A 7,667-nucleotide genomic window follows, 5' to 3' on the forward strand; every position below is an offset into this window, starting at 1 on the left:
TGGTTTGCTGTCAGAGTCTTTCTATTTTCATGGTCAGAGATCCAGAAAGCACAAAATGAATTACCGTTCCATCAATGGAGAGAATAAAGCATTCTTTATTGTAACATAATAAGCTGTTAGAGATCCTAAAGCATCTGATTTTTATTCTATTTTAAAAGATAAGAAACAAAGGATAAAGATAGATGGCTGTATTAGTCAACATAATGTAAACAATGGGAACCCCTGAGCATAGTGTGAAAATGACCTGATCCTTGATAGTTTATAAACGGTCAAGAGTGGAAAATTCAATAAAGCCTCCAGGTTTTCTGGTTTTTTTTTGTTATTTGCTTTCTGTTCTGTTTTGCTGTGCTGGGTCTTCGTTGCTGTGCATGGTTTTCTCTAGCTGCAGCGAGCAGGGGCTACCCCTAGTTGTGGTGCGTGGGGCTCTCGTTGCAGTGGCTCGTCCTGTTGCAGACCACGGGCCCTGGAGCGCACGGGCTTCTGTAGTTGTGGCTCGCGGATTTAGTCGCACCACGGCTTGTGGAATCCTCCCAGACGAGTGATTGGTGTGTGTACCCTGCACTGACAGCCAGATTCTCATCCAGTGTACCACCAGGGAAGTCCCTCCAGTTTTTTTAAATGACCTCTAATTGAGGGATGGGGAAATGTCAAGGTGAACAGTTAGAATTTGTTAAAGTTCCCAGAGATGGTGTGAGCAGATGCGGAAGTGGCAGCAGTAGTCCATCACATCACGCCAGCAACACCCTTAATTCCTTGGCTCTGCTACTCTTTCAGACTGCTTGGCTAGAAGAATACCAACCATGGAGCTGCCTAAGAGCCCATCTTTCCCACATTTTAACCAGGAATTTATCTTATTGAGCAAGTTGGAACCATGGTGGACTGATGTTCTTTGGCTTCAACACTTAGGGCTGCCCAGGAAGCAACTGGAATTTGGGGCGGGGGTGAATTAACTTTGACTTCCCTTTACCTTGCTCCTCAAACCTCCTACCGCATTACCTTTCACTTTGTCTCAGTAAATGTCTTCACCATCTATGTCACAGAGAAAACGGAGGTCATCAGAAGGAATACCCCACCTTCCTGCCACCGTATATGCCAGTTCCCTCCTACCTGCATCCATCCTTTCCTGCCTATCACAGTGGAAGAACTGGTCCTTCCCTTTGTCTGAAGTTAACCATCTACCAGCCATGGCTGCTATAAAAGGAAAAGAAATGGTATTGAGAGACAAATAAGGACTTTTGGAAATTTCAAATGTGATTGCAGAGATAATTCAGCACAAGGGTTGAAAGATTAAGTTGATATTGTCCCAAAAGTAGAATAGAAAAAGAGATGAAAATCGGGAAGAGTAAGAAAATTAGGAGGAGAAGGGGATGACAGAGGATGAGATGGTTGAATGGCATTACCAACTCGATGGACATGAGTTTGAGCAAGCTCTGGGAGTTGCTGATAGACAGGGAAGCCTGGCGTGCTGCAGTCCATGGGGTCGCAAAGAGTCGGACACAACTGAGAGACTGAACTGAACTGAACTTGCCGGGGTCCTGCCCCGGCTGATCCAGGGTATTCGAAGCGGGGACAGCGTCGGCAACCTATTTATTTAAATATTTATCAAAGATATAAAGAGTAATAGGATGAGGATAGCTCAGTAGGAAAATTCAGTGGAGAAAAGAGGCTGAGAAGCTTGGTTTACGCGGGAGACCAATAAAACTTCAAGACAAGAAGTTTGCACCACTTACGTAGGCCGCAGGCGTCCTTCCATTCTCCCGAAGGAGAGGAGACACTGAGGCCTCCCCGGTCGGATCTTAGAAGCCCAGGCATAATTAGTAAGCATGGTGGGTTCTGCGCTCCAGATGGAGACTCAACCAGAGTGAGAGAGAGAGCGACATGGGGAGACCAGTATTTCGAGAAACTGATCCCAATTCTTTATTTTCCATGGTCTACTTTTATACACTGAGATGTTATGCAAAAGTCACGCGGGGTCAGCAGTCCTGACTTTTATCAAAGTCAGGTGCTTCATACAAATGTATACAGAGGTCTTAGGGGTGTTACATCATCTTCTGGCCAGGGGGGCCTGCTGACAATTTATGACCCTCTCCTTGTGACAGCGGTCAGTCAACCAGGACACTTATTTCTCCAGGGGTGATTATTCTTAAAACAGACGCCACCCAAATAAAGTTACATTCCTATAGGGTGAGGGTGTAGTGGGTTTTAGTTAAGGAAAGAATTTACTTAGCCTAAGGTCTAACGTGATTAATATCAAAGGTTAATACTTATTTCTTCTATATATTCATTAATGTGTATAAGGGCAGGGGATGTGGAGACTTAGCAACAAACATTGGCTCAACAAATGAAAAACCCTTCACCAATACAATTTCTAATCAGCCCATTATACTTATACTAATAGTTTTCTAACTTTTCTAAGGAACCTGTTTTTAGAAGGTTTAAAGCATCTCGTGCCTCTCACGGTTGGGAGGCTGTGAGCAATCACATGTGGCCGGACAAGCCTGTCAGGCAGGCTAGAGAACCTTCAGAGGAGTTTGTAGGTTAAAACACTCTTATCACACCCAGGAATTATTATTAACTGGAGCTCTAGGTTAACTCCTTCTCCGAAAGAGGTCGTGGGGGACAGCCCCCCGTAAAGTCAGAGGTGTAGGTAAGAGCACAAAGTAGTAAAGTAGGCAGGCTCTGGTTATGGGGGTAGACGCTCGAGGATTTCCAGGGGGACTCCTGAGGCTCGATCCCGCCTTTGCGTATGCCGAGCCTCCTTCCTCATGACCTTTGCCATGGGCGGAGTACCTCACTCTGGCCCCCAACATGAACCGAAGAAAATTAGAGGACTAACTAGAAATCCAATATATGACTAATAGAAATGCCATTAATAGAGAACAGATAAATTATAATAATAAAAAGGAACTTAAAATAAAAAAGGAAATTTCACAGAAATGGAAAGATCCCACTACATGCCCAGGCCAGTGGATGTAAAAGGAATGACACCAAGCTATATTATTGTGAGATGTCAGAATAATGAGAACAAAGGGGAGCTAAAAGCTCCCAGAGGAATAAAACAGGTCATATCCAAAGGAACATTAAGTACAGTAGCATTGACCTTCTCAATAGCTATGCTGGAAGCAAGAGAAAAGAGAGCAATGTCTTCACAACTTCAAAGAAAAATTCTGTGCCCAGTCAAGCTGTCAATCAAATATGAAAGCAGAACATTTTCAAACATTCAAGGTTTCAAACTTTTACCTCCCATGCACCTTTCCTCAGAAAGCCACTGGACAATGTGTTCCATCAAAATGAAAAGAGTAAATCAAAAAAGAGAAAAATCCCAGAAATTCGAAGATATGTCTTTTCAACATAAGAAAATCAATCTATATAATATTCCACATTACCGGAATGAATGGGAAAGTATATGATCATCTCGATTGATATATTAACAGAAAAGCCATTTGACAAAAATCCAACACCGTTTCACAATAAAAACTGCCAGAAAACTAGAAATAGAAGGAAACTTCCTCAACATGACAAATGGCAAGACAATATTCATGGGTAGGAAGACTTAACATTGTTAAAACATCAGTACTTGCCTGCAGTGATCTATAGAGTCAGTGTAAACTCTATCAATATTCCAGTGTATGTTTTTGCAGGAATATATAAGCTGATTCTCATATTTGTATGAAATTGCAAGTGGCAAAATCTTGAAAAAGAACAAAGTTGGAGGACTCAGACTTTCTGGTTTCAAAACTTACTACAAAGGTAATGTAATCAAAATGGATGATACTGGCATAAGGGCAGGCATAAAGAACAACTGAATAGAACTGAGAGTCCAGAAATAAATCCGTACGTTCATGGCCAATTGACTTGTTTTTAATCTTTAGCAGTACTGCTCGGCATGTGGGATCCTGTTTCCTCTATAGCAGCAATTGGTGGAACTGGTGTCTGCTGTATTGGAAGTATGGTATCTTAACCACTGAACCTCCAGGGACATCCCAGCAACCAAATGATTTTCTTAAATTTTTGTTTAAAGCCAAATGATTTTTGATGAGTGTCAAGTCCATTCAATGGGGAAGGAACAGGACACTGAGATTTCCACTTGTGAAAAAGTGAGGTTGGATGCCTATCTTACACTCTATAGAAAACTCCAAATGGATCGATGACCCAAAGAGCAGAGCCAAAGCCATAAAACCCTTATAAGAAAACGTAGAGGTAAATTTTTATGACCTTGGAATTGACAGTGGATTCTAGATATGACACCAAAAGTGCAAGCAACAAAGGAAAAATCAGACAAGTTGTACTTCATCGAAATTAAAACCTTTTGTACATTGAATGAAAAAGGTGAAACAACAGTCTACAGAATGGGAAAGAATATGTGCAAATTACATATCTGATGAGAGTTTAATATCTAAATATATAAATAATTCCTAAAAACTAAACAACAAAAAGACCATCCAAATAAAAAAATCGCAGAGCACTTGACTGAACATTTCTCCAAAGATACACAAATAGCTAATACACACAGAGATGTTCAACAGCATTAGTATTAGAAAAATGCAAATCAAAACCACAATGAACTACCATGTCACACCTACCAGGACCACTATAATAAAATAAAGGAAAATAATAATTGTTGGAAAGGATGTGAAGAATCTGCTGGTTGGGTGCAGCCACTGTGAAAAGTTTGGCACAGTTTGGCTCCTCAAAAAGCTAAATATAGAATTACCATTCTACCCAGTGGGCTTTCCAGGTGGCGCTAGTGGTAAAGAACCCGCCTGCCAATGCATGAGACATAAGAGAGACAGGGGGTTTGATCCATGGGCCAGGAAGATCCCCTGGAGGAGGGCATGGCAACCCACTCCAGGATTCTTGCCTGGAGAATCCCATGGACAGCTACATGTTCTCTGGCCAGCTATAGTTCATGGGGTCGCAAAGAGCTGGACATGACTGAAATGACTTAATACACACACAGCACATATTACCCAGCAATTTTACTCCTAAGTGTGTATATAAAATGGAGAAGGAAATGGCAACCCACTCCAGTACTCTTGCCTGGAAAATTCCATGGGTGGAGGAGCCTCGTAGGCTACAGTCACAAAGAGTCGGACACTTCACTTTCACTTTTCATACATCTAAAGGATTTGAAAACAGATTATTTTTATGCCAGCGTTCATTTAAGCATTATTCACCGTGTTCAAAAGGTGGAAGCAACCCAAAAGTCCATTAATAGATGAATAGGTAGACAAAATATAGATGAATAGATAGACGTGTGTGCTAAGTCCCTTTATTCGTGTCTGACTCTTTTCGACCCTGTGGCCTCTAGCTCGCCAGGCTCTTCTGTCCATGGGGATTCTCCAGGCAAGAATACTGGAATGGGTTGCCATGCCCTCTTCCAGGGGATCTTCCCTGCCCAGGGATTGAACCCACATCTCTTATGTCTCCTGCATTGACTGGCGCCATCTGGGAATCCTTGAATAGATAGACAAAATGTGGTAAATCTATCCATACAGTGGAATATTATTCCACCATTAAATGGACTAAGCAACATGGATGAATCTTGAAAATATTACACTAAGTGAAATAAGCCAGGCACAAAAAGACAAATATTGTATGATTCCACTTACATGAAATATCTAGAATAGGCAAATTTATAGAGACAGAAAGTAGACTGGAGGTTACCAGGGGCTGGGTGAAGGGGGAATTGGGAGTTATTGCTTAATGGCCACAGAGCTGTGCTTAGGGGTGATGAAAAAGTTTTGGAAAGAGATACTGATGATGATTGCACAACACTGAACGTACTTAATGACACTGAATTGTCCACTTCTTAATGATTAAAATGGCAACATAGATTTAACCACAGTTTTAAAAGTTAAGAATAAAAAAGAGGACTCTCATAGGATCCAGGAAATAGGACATCCAACAAGAAGAGGGACAAAGAAAGGGCTTCTCCGATGGTTCAGTGGTTAAGATTCCACATGTCCCCTGCAGGGGGCATGGGTTCATCTAATTCATGCTATTTAGGCACGTGGAAGTATTAATAAAATTCTGCATGCCACATGGCACACTCAAAAAAAATTTTTTTTAATTTTTTAAAAGGAGAAAGACAAAGGGGATTTCCAGAGTGATGGAAAAAGAAGGGCCAGGCTGACAACTGAGCAGTTGTCCAGATGAAAAGAGAAGGATGAAAATCTCCAGGAAGGATGAGAAAAAACAAACAAACAAACCCAATGAAATTGGCCAAAAAGTTCATTCAGGTTTTTCCCTAAGATATTACAGAAAAACTCAATTGAATTTTTTAGGCTAACCCAATATTATTGCATTAGGAGGCTATTTTCAGCTTTATCAAAGAGTTTGAGAATGATTTGCATGTGTGTTTGTACAGGTGTACAATATATGCAGACGTATTCATTGAATATTTCAAACAATCAAATGAGACAATGACCAATTAATTTTAGAAAAAGCAGAGGTGAATGTTTGAAGGGGCGAGATGGAAATATTGTAAGGAAACCACTTGAGAACTTCTAAAAAATGACAGATGGAGGGAATCTCAGTATAATCATGCTATTTAGATACATGGAAGTATTAGCAAACACCAAAGGAAGCTCTGTGACAACCTAGAGGGGTGGGATCGGGTGGGAGGTGGGAGGGAGGTTCAAGAGGGAGGGGATGTATGTATACCTATGGCTGATTCATGTTGATGTGTGGCAGAAACCAACACAATATTGTAAAGCAATTATCCTTCAATTAAAAATAAATACATTTTAAAAAATACCAAAGGAAGCAGTTAAAGTGCATTCCTTGTCCATGAGGAAGGAGATGGGGAACAGACCTTTCTCATTATCTGCCTCATAGTCCAGCTCCACTTTTAAAATTCTGTACATTTATCACTTTCTGAAAATCTTTTTCTTCTAAAAGAAAAGTAAGTGGGGCGGGAGCTGGGGGGCCTCATCTCTAGCCTGTGTGTGAATTCTGTTGACCCAAGGGTCTTGCACTCAATCCACATGGGTAACAGGCTTCTCAGTTCTGACCCCTGAGTTCCCTCTGCCTATGGATGAATCTGCAGGTGTGAGAGGGTATGTGTAGGTGGGGGTATTGGCGGGAGTAGGGATGGGGCGGGACAGATAAAGCAGGGAAAAGTGGGCCGAGGGATTCCAAGGTGGAGGGAGTGTTCACAGAGGTGGATTCCCATTGGTTCAGACTGTTTCCCCTTCTCATCCCTGAGAACAAATCTTTGACCATCACATCCAAGCTACAGAAGCCAGCCAGCTGAAAGAGAGGATACAGGGAGGTTGGGAGGGGAAAGAAAAAGGAAAATGAAGGGGGGACGGGGGATGCCTTCCTGCCATGGCCTCAGGGCAGGAGTGTCCTTGGCCATTTTCTGCAGCATCTTTGAGAGGAAAGGGCAAGTTTAAGCACCACCGCTGATAGCGTGTCAGTTGGTACAACTTTTTAGAGTAACTTGGTAGGTAGGTCAAAATGAACCCAGAACTCCCACTTGCAGGAGTTACCAGGGAGAAACACTTGCCAAGGTCACATGATATTAACAGAGATATTCTCTGCAGCCTCCTTAAAATTACTGTGATTTTGGTTAACAGTCTGAGTGTCCATCAGCAAAGGAACAGAGGACGGAAAATAGTAGTGGGGAAATTAATCCCACCTTTAGGAGTGTGACACAGCGA

Source organism: Bos javanicus, chromosome 13 (genome assembly GCF_032452875.1).
Source record: "Bos javanicus breed banteng chromosome 13, ARS-OSU_banteng_1.0, whole genome shotgun sequence".
Taxonomy (NCBI): domain Eukaryota; kingdom Metazoa; phylum Chordata; class Mammalia; order Artiodactyla; family Bovidae; genus Bos; species Bos javanicus.